At 41.8% G+C, this 21,242-nt stretch overlaps 1 long non-coding RNA gene across 2 annotated transcripts in view; it reads right to left on the bottom strand.

Moving 5' to 3' along the window:
* The window catches only part of LOC128313684 (uncharacterized), a 267,647-nt gene that overhangs the window by 71,963 nt on the left and 174,442 nt on the right, over positions 1 to 21,242 (bottom strand). The window contains exons 1-2 of one of the 2 annotated variants that reach the window (XR_008294703.1): positions 4,744 to 5,035; positions 3,586 to 3,687 (exon numbers count right to left, since the gene is read on the bottom strand). This is a non-coding gene — a long non-coding RNA (uncharacterized LOC128313684). Of the gene's footprint in view, positions 1 to 3,585; positions 3,688 to 4,743; positions 5,036 to 21,242 lie in introns of those variants that run through there. The other variant, XR_008294704.1, reaches the window with a different exon arrangement.

Below are 21,242 nucleotides of genomic sequence, written 5' to 3'. Positions count from 1 at the left end.
ATATTTATTTAATTTTTGTATTTTATGCATTCAATTTGTATATTTGTATAATATTTGTATAATATGCATTCAATATATCTTACATATATTATATGACATATGCACTAAATACACATAAAGTTAAAATATATTTATACAAATATATAAATATTATATACACACATATATACATACATATATGTATATATTTGACCTTGAGAAAAGTGTCCTCTGAGACTAGATCTCCCCATCTGTAAAACAGGTCTCATATTAGTCTCATATAAGAGGGTTGAGGTGAAGATAAAATGATACTAACTACAAGAGATACAGAGATACTCAATAAGTGGTTACCGTTTCCCCTCCACAGAACTTAGGTTAATTGTGATATTAGGAAATATTTATCCCGTTATGTGTTTCATGTCTGTCGCCTCTGCCAGATGTTGAGCTCAATGAGAGCAGGAACTATCTCTGCCTGTTCATCACTGTCCCCAAGTCCCCACAAGAGTAGGTGCCCAATAAACTGTGCAGCCTGAACAAGTGACTACAATAAAGACACTAGCTCCTATCTCCAGGAACTGCTGCAGCAGTAAAGGAAATCGCATGCAGTATAGGGTATTATAAGCCATGAAATACCATGAAAACAAGAAAAGTGGTTGTTGCAATACTCTGTGAGGTGCAGAGGGGACCACAGACCCCTTAGTGGGACAGGGGTGAGCAAGAGGAGAGTTACAATGGGGGCAAAGAGCTGGAGGGGATGCCAGGAGGAGCTGTTAGGAGGTGGCCTGAGGGAATGGAAAAAGCCCTAAGCAGGGGCTGAGAATCAATCTATCTATGCCAACCATGAAGCTGAGGTGTTTGGGCATCTTTTCCTCCTGAACACTGACTTTCCTCAGGAAGCTTTTTTTATTCACTTCCCACTAAGTGCACTTACCGAGAACTTACTAATTTCACTTCAAAGTAGCAATGACTAAAATGGACCAAGCTCTCCTGGAACCTATATGCTAGTGGAGATAGACAAATAGTAAGTAAATAAGCCCCTACAGATATCATGTCCAGGATAAGTGCCATGAAAGAAAATAAAACTGCAGAAAGGTATAGGGAATGATGGAAATTAAGGCTATGTTATTGAGGGTGGTCAAAAAAGACATCTCTGGTAAATATGAGCTGTGAGGAAATGTGACGGAACAGCATTCCAAGCGAAGGGAACAGCAGGTATAAAGGCTCTTGAGTGAGAGAATGGTTAATGGATTTAGCTGGGGTGGAGTGCTCAAGGGAGAAATAGAAAATGGAATCAGAGAGGTGGTAGGGCACCTGATCATGTGGGGCCTCATTCACCATGACAAAGAATAAGAAGATGAGCGCCATTACCTGCCATAGTCTTTTACAGATCACTCTAGCTGCCTTGTGGAGAACAGATGGAGGGCAAGAATGGGAGGAGGAGACCACTGAAGGGAGGGGATTGGTGTTGTGCAGGTGAGGGAGGATAGTTCCTGGGACTAGGGCATCATGGAGGAGGTCCCTGAAATCTAAGACTTTTTTCTATCTAAGGGGGCATTAGATTTGTCTGAGAAATCAGAGATGGAACTAAAAGAGACCTTGAACTTCAGTTGGTCTAAGCACCCACATCTTAGGTCACAGGAGCAGAAACTGGACAGAGACACCTAAGCACAGGCCCCTAGTTCAACACTTTTCCACCATGTGGCTCCTTTTTGATCATTGTCACTACCCTTTGTGTCTCTGTGGCTTTAGAGAAACAGATCCACAAAGAGCTACTGCACTTTAGAGGTTGAGAGTAAAATTAAGAACAACTTGCTTTTCATTTATAATTTATGCATTATACACCACCTACTTCCCAAAAGGATTTGAGACAGCTTACAATAACAATCATCTTTAAACCATCTGCACAGCCACTGAAAAACATGTTTTCAGAGAATCCTTAATGGCACAAGGAAATGTTCAAAACGTAACTTTAAATGAAAAAGACATGGCACAACACTTTATTTACTATAATATTGTTACATAATATAAAGATGACTAGAGAGAGGAGAGAGGGAAGAGAAGGATAGGGTGGGAAAAAGGAAGGGAATGGAAATGGGGAAGGGAGGGGAGGGAAAAATAAACTGGAAAGAAACACTAATAGCTGTTATTACCCTTCTTAAAATTACCTGGACAGACCTCATTGTTAACAACATGGTTCCCGGAGACGACGCAACTGACATGATTTTGAAAGGTAGTAACATCTTTTTAATGTTAATAGTCATACAATCAGTCAAATGTGTATTTTTAAAATACAGCTAACACATCAAAACCATGTGTGCTGGCTCAATCTCATTTGTCCCTCCATATCCATTCTCCACTCCCCTCTGCCCTGCTCTGTATAGAAGAGCCTTCTTTGTTCTCTAGCTTTGAGCTGGTTGGGGTCAACAGGGACTCCAGTGAAAAATCAGAGGGCAGAAGAGACAGACGTGAGAGTATTTTCCCCACTCCCCTAATCTTCTTGCCTTATGCCTGCTCTGGACCCACTGTGTCCCTCAGCTGCCTTCCAGGGCTCCAGCTGTCCTAGTGTCCCACTAATACTGTCTGGTTTCTTCTCTGCTTCTCTGGTTTCCTTTGCTGCTTCTCTTAACCCAGCCCTCAACTCTACAGCAGTCCCTTTATTAAATTCTCTTTAGTACTTCTTAAAGTTTAATGTGCGTAAGAATCACTTGAAAGGCTTGTTAAACTACAGATTCCTGCTCAACCCCCACCCCTCAACCCTCACCCCCAACCTGAGATTCTGATTCCATAGGTCTGGATGGGGTCTGAGAAGTTTTTCTTTCATACAACCTCTCAGGAGATACCACATTTTGAATAACAGTCCCTTGGTTACTCAACACTCTTTGAGTGTGTTGTCTACTTCCTGCCTACTAACACTTGAGGAGGGAAGTCAAATAGAAGTTTCTGTGGTGGTGGAAATGCTCTATAATATTCTGCATTCTCCAGCAGGGTAGCCATATATGACTTGTTAAGTACTCATAAGTCATAATGTGACTAGAGCAATTGAGGGAATGGATTTTTAATTTTATTACATTTTGATTAATAAAAATAATTAGTGCTGAGCTAGTAAAAGTAGTTGCCACTTTCAACATTCTACCTGGAAATCTCCTTCACCAGATTGATAGGTTCATTAGGCTCTGCTTCTACCTCCATGTTACTGAAGGGGACATTTTGCTAATTGTTCTGGCAGTTCAATATTCAAGTTCCATTTTCTCCTGCCTCCACTAGCAATTTTCTCACTGTCCTTCCAGCCTCTGTTTACAGTCTCCTTGAGGTGCTTCATCAGGCCTCTAGCCGTGGCCTGGTTCCAAGGCCATTGCCACATGTTTTACATTTATGTTACCTCAGCACCCTACATCTAGGTACCAATGTCTCCTTCAGTTATGTATTGATGCATAACAAACCACCCAAGATTTAGTGACTTCAGTCAACAACCATTTGACTATCTCTCCTGATTTTCTGGGTTGACTGGGTTCTGCTGGGTGATTCTTCTGCTCTGTATTGTGTTGGCTGGAGATACAGTTATCTGGGGACTCAATTGGGATGGACCATCCAAGATGGTTTACTCACCTGGTCGGTGGCTGGGGTCAGCTGGATGCTCAGTGAGACTGTCAACCAGAGTGCCTCAATTCCTGTCCATTTGTCTTCTCCATGCAGCATGGCAGCTGGGTTCTAAGAGGCAAAAATTGGAAACTGCTCAGAAATCCCAGAACATCATTTCAGTGCATTCTAGTGGCTAAAATCAGTCATGGAACAGTATGGATTTAAGAGACACAAGTTCCACACCTTGATGTGAGACGTAGCATGTGCACGGGGGGAGGGCATGGGTTGTTGGGGCCATCTTTGGAGACTAGCTGCTACAGTGCCTCTGTCCTTTGTGAGTGTCTTTCACAGCCAGGGTGAACTATGCAGACCACGGCTTCTCAAACGTCAGCGTACCCACAATCCCCTGGAGATTGCATTAAAATGCAGCTCTGATTCAGTAAATGTAAGTGATCATAGAAGCAACGTTTTAATGAGTTTCAGGTGATTGCTGATGCTGCTGGTTCCAAGATCACACTCTTGAGTAACAGAGATACTGCTTATATAGTGGAGGTAGCCGAGGGGTTAGGATCACAGACCTAAATTCAAAACCCATCTCTACCACTTCTTTGCTGTGGATCCTTGGGTAAATTATCTAATACCATCTAGCCTCCATTTCCCCTTCTGTTAAAATGGAATAGTCAAATAAGTGTGAGAACCAATAAGAAGAGGTACAATATAGTACCACTGAGTCTCATATTAGCTATGTGTCTTGGGGCACTTAACTTGCCCTCTCTGAGTTTTAGCTTCTTCAATTAAAATTAAAGTGGGAATGGAAATGATAGTACCTACCACATATGATGGTTGTGAATGTTTGGGAAAACCTGGAATTAACATATGAGAAACATGTGAGAAGATGTGGGATACATACTTGTTTTCCTTTTCCCTGTCCTCCTCCTCAACCCCGTCAAACATATCCCAGCAGGTCAGCATCTGCAGCTATTTGGTGGACAGACAGGGTAGAAGGAAGCAAGGGTGGGCTTCTGAGTTAAGCGAAGTTTGAAGCTAATCCATGGTCTGCATCTAACAACAACCTCCTCCATGGGAAAGCAGGAGTTTGCATCTCCTTCTCCCCCTAGTGGGTTGGAACCAACGATAATAAAGCAAGAACCATATCTGTCATAGATGCCTGGCAAATAGCCTCACCTCCGTTGTTTGTGATATCAGTGGCTGGTGTGATTAATGATCCCTGCTGGGAAATTCAGCTGCAGAATTCTCACAAGGAGGCGAGTCATGAGGCACTGAGTCCCAGAATGCTCCTGAGCTAGTTGCATGTGGGCTGTGCCCCCCCAGGGATCCTTGGACCATTACTGGGAATCGGATGCTCCAGACCAATGAGGAAAGTTCAAGTCCGTTTGGTTATGTATTTGGGCTTTGTTGTATTCACTGAGATCTGTATAGAAAACAAAATAGCTCTCAAGACTTGAGGATTACGTCAAGATGTGAACCAAAATTATCATACCTGAGAATAAGACCACAAATGACAAGGTGAGAAACAATGGTTAATGTTCATGTTGTACTTACTCCATGCTATGTTCTGAGATAAGTGTATAAATATGTATTATCTCATATTTACAAAAATCCTAGGAAGACACCATAAAAATCCCCATTTTACCATATAAGGAAACCAAGGACACAGAAATAAGGTGATCTACTCAAGTTCATACAGTGATGTGGCAGCGTGTGGACTTCAATTCAGATATGCCTAATGACAAAAACTGCTGAAATGATTTTTGAGGGCTGATGGAATTTGGTTGGGATAGGAGGCAGGTAAAATCTCACAAATAAAAATTAGGTTTCTCTCCTGGTTCAGTGACTAAGATGTTGGTTCCTTGTTCCAACACATACACACCCCTTGGGAAGAGAGAGCAGTGATAAGAAAGCAGGAGTTTAGGAAGCTAACTCATGTGATTCTATTGACCAAGGCAGAACTCGAAGAATCTGTTGATGTGATCTGAATACACTGATCCATGGGGTGCCTGGATGACTCAGTCGGTTAAGCGTCTGATTTTGGCTCAGGTCCTGATCTTGCAGTTCATGAGTTTGAGCTCCAAGTCAAGCTCTGTGCTGACAGCTCAGGGCCTGGGGCCTGCTTCAGATTCTGTCTCCCTCTCTCTCTGCCCCTCCCCCTCAAAAAATAAATAAACATTAAAAAAAAAATGAATACACTGATCCATGCATATGTGACTCAGCACTATATACCTGAGTGACCAGGTGTTCCAGGCTTGATGCTCTGTGTGTTTGAAGCTTGGCACTGTACCGCATCACTTTGCCTCCCCTGCAGGCCTCCCCTTCCCCAGTGAGCTGTCTTCCTTGAGGACCCAGACCTTACCACGTTCTGTGTGAAACCCCTTGCATTGCCTGCCATGGTCCCTGAGACAAGATCCTCCTCCTCTGTGGTCACTCTGTCTCTACTTGAGTCCTCCTCCAGCCTATCCTCCAGAAAGCTCTGAAAACATGTAAGTTAAATGATGTCACTCCTAGTTTAAAAATTCCTCAGGGACTCTGTCTTTTGGGTCAAATCATCCAAAGACCTTCCTAAACTCATCCCCTGCCATTCACTTACCCACACCTGGCTCTCCAGCCAAGCCCAGTTACCCACAGCATCACAGCTGGTTCTTCCCCACTTTTACTCAGGCTGTTTCCTACTCCTGCAATGTCTCTTCCTCAATTTACTAGCCTAACAGTATAGCCTCCAGCAAGTCACCTCACCTCTCTGAGATTCAGATGACCCATCATTACAGTAAGACTAATAATTATGCCTCCCTCACAGTGGTTGGACAATTAAGGAAGACCAGATATGCAAAACAGCCAGAACAGTCACAGCCATTAGTTACTCCAGTTGACTATGCTGGGAAGGAGGTCTAACCTTGGCCCAGAATCTTCCTCACCAATAGCACCTTAGTCAATTTTATACTTTTCCAAGGAAGCTTATTTCACTAGCCTGTCCTCTACCCTACGGCTTTTTCCCTCCAGAAAACCTAACTCTGAATGATTTACAGGGAATAAAGAAAAGGTACTTTTTTTTCCTCCTATGGCCAAGAGAGAAAAGAGAGGGAGAGATAGATAACCCAAGGAAGAGACAACTTTGGAACAGTCAGTGGAGTTGGAGAGATTCAGACCCAAGCTTGGGAATGGGGGACAAGAGGATTGATCACTTCCTTTTCTCTTAGAGAATAACTTGAAGTGTAAGGACAGTCTCATTCAAGACCATATACAGCACTTTCTTGGCAAACTACTACCAATTTGTTGCCCTTTGGGAAAAGTATGAGCAGAAGGGGAAAAAATATTAGAAAAGTATTTTACCCTAAAAGCCCCACAGACTTTTGGATGAATTGCCTGCCACAGCTAGAGCCACAGGGAGGTTTCAAGCAGTTACTCGCCCAAGATTCTCATAAATTGTCAGCTTCAACAGTCGGATGCTAAAATGAACTTGAGGGAGAAGAGAAAGACACATAAACATTAAATACAGAATCTTTCAAGTGTGTCCCTTCATTTCCTGACTGTTTCTTCTCCAAAGGGAATCATTTTCTCTTTTCTTTCTCCTTTCTTTTTCCACTTGACATTGCACAGAGGAGTAGAAAGATAATCAGTTAGATTTCTGATTTACCACACTGACAGACAAGCTCTAAGAGAGAGAGTAGTTCAGGAGAAAAGCATAGTGTGGGAGTCCGCAGTCTTGGTTGCTGATCCCCACTCTACCACCTTCCAGTGACATGTCTTCTGGTGAGTTGCTTAACCTCTCCAAGCCCCAGTTTCCTCATCTGCAAAATGGGTAAAACCATGCCTACTACTCAGGATTATTGTGAAATTTAAATGGAGGTATACATCTAAAAGCCAGTATGTAGTATGCACTCAACAGATGACTGTTATTGTTGTTCTTATTGCCGTTATTTCACTTGAATATACTTAAAATACTTCCATAGTCACCTATAAGAGTCCTAGCACCCTCCTCTGTGCCTCAGCACTCTTAATTCCCTGCCCTGCTTCATTTTTCTTCCTAGCCCCTATCAGTACCTGATATACAACATGTATTTCCTTGTTTGTAAGTATCTCTTTCCCTCATAAAGAATGTAAGTTTCTTAAAGGCAAAGATATTGGTCTACTTTGTTTTACTACAAAAAAGCCAACACTTCTCAAATGCTTAGCACATAGTATATGCTCAATAAATATTTGTTAGATGAATGAATTGCTGAGCTGCAATCATCCGAAAGCTCAATTAAGGCCAAAGATGGTTTCAAGATGGAGTACACACATGGCTGGCAGTTGACGCTGGCTGTCAGCTGGGAGTTCAGCTGGGGCTGTCCCCAGGCGTACCCTCCATGGCCTCTCCAGCAGGGTAATCTCAGGGTAGTCAGATTTCTCACACAGCAGTTGGCTTCCCCCCAGAGCAAGTGCCTCAAGATGACAAGGTAGAAGCTCTGCCTTGTATTGACCTAAGGGCTCCAAAGTCACAGAGTGTCACTTCTCCCATATTTTATTAGTCAAAGCAGTCACAAGCCCACCCAGGTGCAAGAGGAGGGGACACAGACCTTACTTCTTGAAGGGAGTAGTGTTAAAGGATTTGAGCCATGTTTTAAAACCTCCACAGACATGATCTCAGATGCCTAGAGGTACCAGGTATAAGAAGTAAGTGAAGTGGATGTGGATGAGAGATTAATTTAAGAGAGTGGTGGGGAATGTAGGGGATTAAAGCCTTTGCCCTGTCTGGAAGGACCATCTGTAACTCAGTTCAAGTGAAGTATGGAATTTCCCAATTTTAAAAACACTGTGTAAGGGGCACCTGGGTGGTTCAGTCAGTTAAGCATCCATCCAACTCTTGATCTTAGCTCAAGTCATAATCTCATGGTTTGTAAGATTGAACCCCACATTCAGCTCTGCACTAAGAGCATGGAGCCTACTCTCTGGGCTGAGAGGGATTCTCTCCCTCTCTCTCTGTCTCTCTGCCCCTCTCCAAAACAGGAAACAATGGGAATCAGATAAAAGACCTCTTTGGTAGAAATGGGTTGTTCTGAGAGCTGGAAAAAAAAAACAAATAAATGGAATAAAGTGAAACATTTCTTGACACACCTCCCATCATGTGCCAGGCATTTTACATCTATCATTGCATATAATTCTCACCAAAAACTTCATGGAATAGGCAGAATGACTTTCCTGTCACAGGTGAGCAAATTGCCCCTCAGGGTGATTAGGTCCTGAGTCACACAGGTAGAAAGGTGGTAGAGTCTAGGTTAGCAGGCCCCAAGAGCCAAACACACAAACCCTCTGCACCAGACCAGATCCTTGGGAGTTACGCCCAGATGGGGTCAACCAAGCATGAGATGGGAACCAAAGGGCCTTGAAATGGGCCAAAAGGTTTACCATCTTCTACCTGGGCATCTCCTGCTTGGTAGTCTTTATACCAGAAGAACTTCCCTATGATAGTATTAACCAAAATGTTTGGTAATAATAAAAATATCACTTATAGAATGCTCCCCATGTGCCATCTTCTCTTTGTATGTGTGTGTGTATACATATTTTTTCATTTAACCCTTAAGATAGTCCATTTTACAGGTGAGAAAACTGAGGCATAGGGAAGTTAAGTAACGTGTCTGAGAAAACACAGTAGCACATGGTAGAGTTAGGGTTATAATCTAAGGCTATTTGGCTCAAAGCCTGTTCTCTGAAAACCTAGGCTACCCTGTCTATAAATTCTTCCTATATGCCACCTTGATCAATGAAGTTTGAATGGGCTGTGTCCATTAGCATAGGACTCTGCAGGAGAGGATGGCAAGCTGCCTCTCAAGGGGCCCTGCTGGATTCATTCATTCCTTGTGCCTCACATACCTAAGGCCTGAGGATCCTGCAGTCAGTGGTGTTCAGAGAGACTGAGCCATGCTGGCAAAACTCACAAGAGACTGGCACATATACCAGAATGAACTCACAGTAAATGTGTTCACTTACAATGATTATTTGAAGTGCCAAGAATACCAGAATGCCTCTGCTGGCATGAATAGTACATTCTTCCTTGTCTGGAGCCAAACTGCAATAATTTATCCATTAAGCAAATAATTGTGGAACATCTGCACAGGGGTGAGCAAAAAGTAGGCATAACAAACAGGTAGTTAGGTGAACATGTAATCAGCCAATCTATGCCAAGATTCCTTGGGCTGTAGGTGACAGAAGACCACTTCTATTTGTTTAAGCAGAAAGTTTATTACATAAAAAAAATATGGGGGGGGGGTATCTCATAGAATCCATGGACAGGAATTAAACTTTGGTCTCAGGAGGGATAGATATTAAGAACAGGAAAAACAGACATCATGGGCTCCTCTTTCTCTTTCTCTCAAATATATTATAAATTGTATTATATATATAAATTACATATATATTTTTTATATGGATTTCTCCGAATTCTCTCTCTCTCTCTCTCTCTCTCTCTCTCCTTCCATGGTCTGTCATATCAGCTTTTCTCTATACATCTCCTTCATTCTTTTCTTGTATTAGTCAGAATCCTTGGCTTCACAGAAACTGATTCTGGGTGATTCAAACAGAAAAGGAATTTTTTTGAAAGGGTTTTAGGAAGCCCAAATAACAAGACAAAATCAATCAATCAATCAATCAATCAATCAATCAATGAAGGGATAAGGAGAGGCTAGACAGCCAGACACAGCCCAAATCGTACTATAGACAGCCTGGTAAGGATGCCACTGCTGTGGACTACTTTTTGAAAACCAAACATCTCAGCTTGTACACCCTCCACAACTGCTGGCACCAGGTGCCATGTGCTGCTGTGGCACTGCTGCCAGAATATAGTCTCTTCTTCACCTGTATCAGGCTTATAAGCTTTTGTCATGGAAATTTATAATTGCATATAATATACATACATACACAAATATATACCCATATACATATATATACTATATACACACATGAATAGATACATACATACATACACACACATACACCCAACTAGAGAGTATAGTATAAGGAACTCTCATCACTAACTTAAATAATTCTCAACTCATGGCCCATCCCCACATCTCCCATAGTATTTTGAAGAAATACCTTTATTTTAATGTTTATCTATTTACTTTGGGAAAGAGCGCACACACACATGCATGCACACGAACACAAGCAAGGGAGGGGCAGAGAGAGAGAGAGAGAGAGAGATGGAAGGAAGGAGGGAGGGAAGGAGAGAGAGAATCCCAAGCAGGCTCCACACTCAGTGCAGAACCCGAAGTGGGGCTTGATCCCACGACCCTGGGATCATGACCTGAGCCAAAATCAAGAGTCAGGCACTCAACCAACTGAGCCACCCAGGTGCTCCAAAGCAAATACCTATGTCCTATCATTTTGTTCATAGCTACTTCAACATGTATCTCCAAAACAGGGTGTCACAACTTTGACATTCCTAACATCTTGGGTCACACCATTCTTTGCTGAGGGAAAGATTATTATTTCCATTATTACCATTATTATGCTGAGCATAATAGGATGCATAGCAGCATCCCTGGTCTCCATATACTAGATGCTGGTAGCTTTCCTCACTCCTAGTTATAACAAACGAATGTGTCTCCAGACATTGCCAAAGGTCTCCTAGGGAGCAAAATTGCCCTTGATTCACACACACACACACACACACACACACACACACACACACAGACACGAATATATCTACAAACTATCATCACATTTTAATCTTTAAAATAATTTCTGTCATTAAATGTCAAATCAGAGTTTAAATTTATCTGGTTGTCACATAAATATTTTGACAATATTTATTTATTATTAGAATAAGACCAAACCTTGCAATTGGTAAACAGGTCTCACAAGCCTCTTCTAATACTAAGCTTCATTTTCTCCTTTCTCTTTTTTTTCCCTTGCAGTTTTTTTTTTTTTTTTTTGAGAAATCAGGTCTTGTAGAGTTTCCCACAGTCTGAATTTTATTGATTATATACGATGGTTGAATTTAACATGCTCTTCCATTCCCTGGATTTCCTGAAAATTAGTAGTTAGATCTAGAGGTTTGATCTGATTCAGGTTCTATTACTAACTGTTTCATGGTTACAAAGCACATCTTCTATAAGAAGATCATGATGCCAGTTTGCCTCTTTTCTTGGGTAGTAACAGACTTGGCAATCACTTCCTAAATCCTTTATTTCATAGGTATTAAAACTGATGAACCTGTATCATCCCCTCTTCATTAATTAGCTGGAAACTTGACTTCTCGTTGTTTGGTTACCTTAACAAACAGTTTGTAAAGGGAAAGTAGAATGCTTGATTTGTTCCCTTTACTTGCAGTTTTCAAAATAATGCAGTGATAAACTAGCATTCTCCAAACAGAACCTGTGAGTTTTACTGTTGTCATAATCTTGAGCTCGTGAATTAAAACCTATTAGAAAATTTTTCCAGTCCATTTCAGTTCATCACAGTTATATTCCTTCTGATGCTCCATTGTTCCATCTGTAGCCAGTGGTAGCCCTTTCAGGTTGGCTCCTGAGTTCTTTGGAAGCCCCCAGTGGTCTTGAGTAGCTTCCTGCTATAAGAGAATATTCTAGGTTTATGGTGTACATTTCCTGCTCATGACCAGAAGTCAGTCATTTCTCCAAGGAGCCCTAGCTCCTTCCTGTGTGTCTCAATTTCCTGGCAACTCTGGCTGCAGACTCATGCCCTAAGTTGCTGAGCACATCTGGCCAAGAATCACATGCCTCTGCACCAGTGGCCAGGAGAGCTAGGAAACAAAGATTTCATCTTCTGGACATTTGTGACCAGCTTCTTTCTTCCCACCAAGCTGACAGAGGAGGAAACTTCCCAAATATTGAGAGGGGGCTAAGACAGCAGACAGCCCCTCAAATGACAGATGCCTCCATATCCCTCTCCTTCTCTAAAACAGACTTGTTCAATACATCCTTTAAAACAGACTTGCTCAGTACACGTGGCTGAATGTGGCTGTCTGACAGCTTGTGGGTTCATACATCCTCCCAGCTCAAGCACCAATAGAAACTGAGTCCCACCTCTAAATTTCCAGGAGCTTTGGTCTGATTGTTCCAATCAATAAGCTTTTGCCTAAGGGTAGGGTCATGCAACACAAACTCTGTTATAGGGGCTCTCCACAGAACATGGAAAACAACAAGCCTCAAAAAAAGAGAGACCTGCCTGAGTAGGCACCCCAAAAAGACATCCGCTGCTCAGAACCAGCACTGAAAACTAGATAAAGACTCAAACTTTGTAGGCTTTGCATTCTGCAAACTTAATGGACCCCTTTCTGGAGTTCCCAGTATGTGAGTTCCAAGCACCACACCCTAAGCCCCCTACAGTCTTACCTGGCCCCTTGTCTCAGTGACATCAGTTACCAAAGCTAGCTTTTTTCAGTAGCCAAGCTTTTTTCAGTAACAACCACAGCATGCATTCACAGAGCCCACATGTGTGCCAGTCACACCTGTTACCCATTGCACATTCCTTGTCTCTGAATTTTCAAAGCCTCCTGTGCTGGGCACTACCGCCCTCATCCCTATTTTTCTGATAGACAAACAAAGGTTTGAAGACACAAATTCCTCCAGATTTTATCACTCTACTCATAAGAGGTAAAGACAGGATTTGAACCCAGGTGGTCTGACACAAGAGCCGGTGCTGTTTAACTGGACACCATTTGCCTCACCAGCCTTTAGGGACACTCAAGTCTTTCCCTGTCCTATAACTGTAGGGTCTCACGAAGGTGATTATTTCTTTAGTTTTGTTAAGTGTCTTCCTCCTGCAGTTATCTTAAGGATCCACCCGACTTTAAAGGCAATACCCACACACAAAAAATAAATAAATAAAAAATAAAGTCAATACCCACACAGCAACTACAAAATAAATTCAATAGCCAGACTGCTGTCACAACCAAAAGAAAAAAAAGTCTCATTATAAAACTTGTACCCATTAGCATAGGCAACGTGGGTTTGTATGGACAATCCAAAAAATATAAACTCACTGCTACAGACTGAATGTTTGTGTCCCACCTTCCCCCAAATTCCTATGTTGAAACCTAATCCCTAGTGTGACAGTATTTGGAGGTGGGACCTTTGGGAGATGCTTAAGGCATGAGGGTGGAGCCCCTATGAAGGGGATCAGTGCCCTTATAAAAGGGACTCCAGAGAGCTCCCTTGCCCTTTTGCTATATGAGGACACAGAGAGAAGACAGCTGTCTTTGAGTCAGGGAGTGGGCTCCTACCAGACACGAATCTGCCAGCATCTTGATCTTGGACTTCCCAGCTTCAGGAACTGTGAGAAATAAACTTCTGTTGTCCCTAAGCTACCCAGTTTAATGTGTTTTGTCATAGCAGCTGAATGGACTGATACTCATTCAATCAGCCAAGAAATATTTGTCAATTGCTGTTTTAGACATGAGGGATAGAGTAGTTAATAGAACAGATGAACAGATAAAGTGCTGGAGGTGGTGTGAGATAGTGAGACAGGCAATAAATAAAAGCAAGAAGTATATGATATGTTAGACAATAAGCGATATAGAGGAAAAATTTTAAAGGAAGATAATAAAAAGTATTAAAGGCAAAAATTTTAAATTTTAGATTGGGCAGAAGGAGACCCATGGAATAGTCATTTGAATAAAGTACAAAAGTGAAGTAGTGTGTAGCTAGCTATCTGAGGAAACAACATTCCAAGCAGGAATATCATGTGCAAAGGCCCGGAGGTAGAGCCTTGTTGCAGGTGTATTCAAGGAACAGTGAGAAGGCAAGTGACGTGGGAGGTGGGGTAAAGCAGAAGCAGAGCAATAAAGGGGAAAGAACACAGAAACAGTCCTACAGACACTTAACAGTCAAGGTGAAGACTGTGGTTTTTTCTCTGGGTGAGATGGGAGCCAGTAGAAGAGCAATATGATCTGACTTATGTCTTCACAGCATCACTCTGGCTGTTGTACAGCAAACAGACACCTCAGTGAGGAAACTGGGAAAGCTGAGAGGCTGTTGCAATAATCTGAGTATAAGCTGATATGGTTCAGCCAGGTGGTGGTAATGGAGGTGGATATATTGATTTTCCTTTCTCACAAAGGTGGAAGTGACAAGATTTATGGTGGGTGTGAGGAAAAGAGAGGAGTCCAGGGGACTCCAAGGTGTGGCCTAAGCAAGTTCTTCAACCTTTAGAACAACCAGATGAGACAGAATGCCACTCAAGTCACCTCCAAGTTGACCATGCTAGCAAGCTGAAGATAATTTTTTCCTTTCCCACTGTATTTTTGTTTCTTTAACAAGGCAGCTTGAAACCTATTTGTTTGTAACTTAAAAACACCAGAGGATCTCTGCAGGTAAAACAAAACAAAACAAAACAAAACAACTGCCTCCCTCCCCCTAAAAGATGGCCACTGTATTTTCAGACCACGGGCTACTAGTAACATCTTCTCTCTGCCTGTCCAGCTTCTGCCCCAGACATACAAAGACATTATTTACCTGAGAGCCAAGTGCAAGTAAAAACATATTTTTCTGGCTTACTATCCCAGGCAAAATTCCAACACACTGCTGAAATACTGTCAGCCAATCAGTCAAGGATGTGTAAACTCACACTACGAACTGGGAGTGCATGAGAATATGTGTGTCTGTGTGTCTTTAATATACACTTTTTTTTCCAGAGCATACTGAAATCTGGAGAAAACTAGAGTAAGAAAAAAACAGAGATGGGAAAGGAAAGCATAGCTAGGGTGAGGAGGTTAGACCTAGGGATTTAGGATCATTAATCAACAAGCTGTTAGGTACTGAGAAAGAACTACAAACAAAAATATCTATTTCAAGTCTGCTTATACACACACACACACTGAACACTTGTCTCTAAGAATACATCTTTATATATTAACCCATTCTCCATCAACCTGGAATAGATTTCTCCTCCAGTACATCTGCAATGCTGTTTTGCAGCATTCTGAATTTTTCTTTGGAACTAAAGCATTTGTAAAAACTTAGGTATGTCCTCTTACAAAACAAACAAACAAACAAACGTGGTTTCTAATCACAGATGACCAAGAATTCTGAGCTTGATGCATAAGATCTCCTATGAACTAACATATTTCCTGGCCAGGAGGAAGCTTAGTGGTGTGGTTGAAATCTCTGAACAGAATGGGGTTCAAATCCCAGCTCTGCCCCTGTAGAAATCTTGCATAAATGACTTAACTTCTCAAAGCCTCATTTCCCTTATCTGTAGAATGGGAATCATTCTATCTGCCTCCTAGAGGAGCTGGGAAAATCGAATCAGGGAAAACATAAACTTTAGCTTAGCACAATGCCTGGCACAGAGTAAGATCTCAAGATACATTGCTTATAGCGATTTCACTATTAATAAAAAAGGCCTCAGAGTATCAGTGGTAGGTTTTGCTCTGCATGTCCAGATTCACTGACTTAGAGTACCCCCCCTGGTCTGTTGTGACACCCCATCAGTGGGCTGTGAATATTTAATGGAGCACAGAAGCTTATTTCAACAGCATGTTTTCCTTCGTCGGACTGCAATTTCTTAATTGCTGTAAAGCAGATGTACTTGGGTTTGCCAGCCAAGTTGCAGGAGATCAGTTTCAGGGTTTAGGTTTCAAAACATGACATTGGCACTGGGTTGTTTCATGTTTCCAAGACAATCCCTGGGAATGATATGAGCAGGGCTGGGGGCAGGAGTGGGAGATGGTATTTTCTGACTTAATTAGGACAGGCTCTGAACCCTTGGCTTTCAGCAGACCTAGTGACCTCCTTGACACAGACTGCAGGATGAGGGATGGAGGAATATGGTGGCTGCAATGAGCCCCAAATAAAGTGATAGCAGAGGGAGAAACCTCTGGGTGTCATTGAGGCCAGAGGTTGTTAACTGGGCTCCACAGAACTCTGAGAGGGGATCCATAAACCCCATCATGCCGCCCCCACCGTCCCTTTTCATAACATTAATTATCATGATAGGAGCCAACATATATTGAAAACTCGCAATATTCCAGGCATACTTCTAATCAGCTTGCACAGGTTGACACATTACATCCTTACAACAGCTCCCAGAGGTAGGTGCCATTACAAATCCCCTTTCACAGAAAAGGCAACCATGGCTCAGAGAAGTTAGGTAACAGGTCCAAGGTCACTCAGCTTGTAAGAGCAAGGCGAGGACTCTGTCCAGGCAGGCAGTATGCAATTGGCACTCAGGCTCTTAAACACTCAGTCTTCAACATCATTATTTTTGCAGGTTTCATGTAATATCTCAGTTTGTTGTGTATGCGTGCACATACACCCATGGAAATCACTGGTCTAGACTCAAATAAAAGAAATTACTTTAGACAATGTTCCAGGAGTGTTAGGACCCCTTGCTCTCTTAGCTGCTCCTTGCTAGAACTCAATTGTTCTTTCATTCATTCAACAATTATTCATAGAATAGCTTGTTCAGGAAAGGAAAGAGATGGAGGGAGAAGGAGGAAGAAAGAAGAAAAAGCAATAAAACAATAGGAAAGAATCAGAGAACTATGAATGTCAACTGAATATTTGATGATATAAAGGAAAGGGAGCGCAGCTCTGTGGCTCACAGCATAGTCTCTAGGACCCTGGCTATGAAGCATTCTTCAGGACACAGACTGACAAGTGGGGAAGAGGTTTGTTGGTCTGTCATGGGGCAGAAGAGGTCTCAGAGCCATCACCACTGAATGCAATGGGGGACTCTCATGGATCTTGATTTGAAAAAACCAGAAGACATGTTTGAGACAGGAAATATGAATACAGATGGATACTAGATGATATTAAGGATTATTGTTAATTTTGTGAGAGTGCTGATGGCATGGAGAATATGTAAAATATGACCTTGGTGGCCTTGTTTCTCTAACAAAAAAAAGCAAAGGAAAAAAAGAGAGAAAGAATCTATAGATTAAAACAGACTTTAGAGACATTTCAACCAGTTGCAACATATGGACCTTGTTTGTATGCTGATTCAAACAGACTGTAAAAAGAAAAAAAGGAAAGAGATGGAGGGAGAAAGATGGAAAGAGAAGAAAAAGCAATAAAACAATATGAAAGAATCAGACAACTATGAATGTCAACTGAATATTTGATGATATAAAGGAAATTACTGTAAAATGTTTAGGGGTGATCATGGCATTATAGCTATGTTTTTTAAAAGAGTCCTTATCTTTTATAGATACATGCTGAAATATTTACAGATAAAATGATAAAAATGCCTGAGACTTGCTTCAAAATAATTGGCAGGGGAGAAAAAGTGGAATATAGATGAGAGTCTAATGCACCAAGACCACCCCAGAATTGATAAGTGTCAAAGCTGATGATGCGTGCAAGGGAAGTTATTACATTATTGTCTCTACTTTTGCCTAGGTTTGAAATTTCCACAATAAAGTTTTTTTTATATTCACATAAGTCAGAGATATAAACTGACATATTTGTAAGTGAGAAAACATTATAGCTGGGATTCACTTTAAAATATTCTAAGAGATGAGGTGCCTGGGTGGCTCAGTTAGTGTCTGACTTCAATTCAGGTCATGATCGCACAGTTCATAGGTTCGAGCCCCGCATCGGGTTCTGTGCTGACAGCTCAGAGCCTGGAGCCTGCTTCAGATTTCTCATCTCCCTCTCTCTCTGCCCCTTCCCCACTTGCTCACGTGCACGCGCACGCTGTCTCTCTCAAAAATAAATAAACATTTAAAAATTTTAAATATTCTAGGAGAAACGTTTAAAATGTAGAAAGGGTTAAATAATATGGCCATGACTTAACTGCTGGAGCAGTTAGATGGATGGAGTGATAGATCCATGGGTCTGCATTATTCTATTCTCTCTACTTTTGTTTACATTTGGGACTTTCCTTATAAAAAGGAAGGGAAAAAGAGCTTGGTCTCTGGATCTACAGTAGCTCAGTCTGCATATGGCTCTGCCATTAACTAGCTCTGTGGCCATAAGCAAGTGATATATTCCCTACCTTGGCTTCCTCACCTCCAAAATGAGATAAAAAATAAATAAATAAAACCTATATCCATAGCAGCTTTCTTTGTAATAGCCCCAAACTAGAAACAACCAAATGTCCATCAACAGGGGGGTAGATAAATAAATTGTGATGTATCCATACAACGGAATACCTCTCAGTAATTAAAAGGAATGAACATTCATGCATGCAACAAAATGGATGAATCTCAAAATAACTATGCTCTGTGGATTAGCCAGACAAAAAAGAGTTCATACTGCATGATTCCACTTACATAAAATTTTAGAAAACGCAAACATCTCCACAGTGGTAGAAAGCATAGCATGGTTACTTGGGGAGGGGTTAGCAGGAAAGCAGGGATAGAAGATTTATAAGGGGGCACAGGGAGTACTTGGGGCTGATGGATATGTTCATCATCTTGATTATGTTTTTTCCCATCAGTGTACATATGTCAAAATGTATCAAATTGTACACTTTAAATATGTGTGGTTTATTTTACGTCAATTATATTTCAATAAAGTTGTTAAGAATAAAATAGAACTTATCTCAGAAAGTTATGTGTATTAAACAAGTCAGTATATATAAAATATGTAGAATTGTATCAGGCCCCTGGGGGGGCTCTCAGGCACCAATTACTGGGTGTCAGATTCTGTGCTGGGTGTTGAGAGTATAAGAAAAAACAAGGCAGATCAGGGTCTTGAACTCTACCCTCACGAAGCTCTCAGACTTCTCAGGGAAGGAGAGAAAAATTTTAAGACATTGCAATTGGAAAGAACCACAGGGAATGGGGAATGTAAGTCAGTGAAGGCATCCTGGAAGAAGCAAATTATCAGCTGCAGGCTAGACGGTAAGTAGGAGTTGGCCAGCAAAGAGTGTGAGAGAAGAATGTTCCAGTCAGAAAGAAAGCACATGCAAAGGTCATGAGGCAGGGGAAAGCATGGCATAGTCAGGAAGTACAAGTTGTTCTACTGGGTGGATTGCAGACTGCATGAGGGTCTGGGAGAGGAAGTGGCAGAGAAGAGACTGATGAAGAACAAGAATGAGGGGTACCTGTGTGGCTCCGTCAGTTAAGTGTCCAACTCTTGATTTCACCTCAGGCCATGATCTCATGGTTAGTCAGACTGAGCCTTGCATCAGGCCCTGCACTGACAGCACAAAGTCAGCTTGGCATTCTCTCTCTCTCTCTCTCTCTCTCGCTCTCTCTCTCTCTCTTCCCAGCTCGTGCTTGCTCGTTTTCTCTCTCTCTCAAAAACAAATAAACATTTTTCAAAAAAAGAACAAGAAGAAGGAGGGAAAAAGAGAAGGAGAAGGGGGAAGAACAGGGGTAGAAGAACCAGTAGCATTTGCTATTTACTATGAGCCAGGCTCTGTACTAAGCATTTTCCATTCATGAAGTCATTTCCACTTAACAAACCTACAAGGTGGGTACTATTATTCTCTTTTTACATGTGAGGAAACTAATATACAGAGTGGTTAAACCACTTTATCCAAGATCACACAGCTAGTAAGGATGGCAGGGGGATTCAAATGCAAGCCTGAATGATTCTAACTCTCAACCATAACCTAACACCCTAGCACCCAGGGAAGGATCAGAGTTTTTCAAGTATTAAAGACAGTCTAGTACCAAAATGAGTCCTTCTCCTTAACCTACTGAAAAGGATTAACAGGAAATTGGGAAGGGAATGACTTTCTCTGGAATACCATCTATGGGAAACACTGATGGGGCAAATATTACCATCCTCTATTTAATGGATGAGGAAACTAAGTATCAGAGAAGTCAAGTAATTGGCCCAAAGTCACACAGCTGGTAAGCTTCAGAGTCTGACTCCAAATCCCAGGCAACACCCTTAAAATTACTTCTCCCTGAAGGTAACATGTCACCCCATTCCTCTTTTGTCCCACTCTTAACAGGCTATGCTGCTACAGAGCTCAGGACTTCTATTTTCACTTCATTGTCAGCCTGGTATCCAGCAAAGCCGTCTGAGGAAGGTCATCATGACCACTGTGGACAGAAAGGGACATCAGACTTCCACTTCTTGAAAGTGGGTGTCAGAATCCTATGACACAGCACTCTCAGCCAGCTCCTCTTTCTTATTGAATTAGCACTGCTTGACACAATCTCTCTTTTGCCATTTTAATGTGATAAGTGGCTAATTTGATTGGGTTCAATGAGATGTAAATGATTGGATTCAATAAAGAACCAAGGAGTGTTCCCTCTACCCTGCTGACCTCATTTCTCATTAGAGGTGCAGCTCTCTGCCCAGAAACACCAAGAGAGGAGATAGAAGCCCTTGTTTGCACCTTCTTGATGAGGAAGACTCCAGGCTTCCCTCTCGTCCAGTTCCAGGGATCTTGCTGAATAGGGAAACCTTGATTCTGTAAAATGGAATCACCACATTTGCAGATCATTACCATACCTGATCATTACCATACCTGTGCCTCCATCAGTGGCACCCATCCCAAAGGACAGCCTCAGGATGTTTTGTCCAGAATGTATTATGCCACTCCCAAAGCACTATCACCCAGTTTGCACTAGAGTGCAGTGATCATAACACTCCCAGGAGGCACAGGTACAGAGTACTTACTAAATTCCCTGAGGACAGTGTGGCATCCAGACAGGGTTACCAGATAAACTACAGAATGCTATTATATACACAATTTTTAGTGTTAAGTATGTCCCAAATAGTGCATGGGACATACTTTTGTTAAAAATTACTCATTGTTTATCTGAA

Source organism: Acinonyx jubatus, chromosome E3 (assembly GCF_027475565.1).
Source record: "Acinonyx jubatus isolate Ajub_Pintada_27869175 chromosome E3, VMU_Ajub_asm_v1.0, whole genome shotgun sequence".
Classification (NCBI taxonomy): domain Eukaryota; kingdom Metazoa; phylum Chordata; class Mammalia; order Carnivora; family Felidae; genus Acinonyx; species Acinonyx jubatus.
Note: the sequence above shows the minus strand (reverse complement) of the source record. Positions and strands in the feature narration are given on the sequence as shown.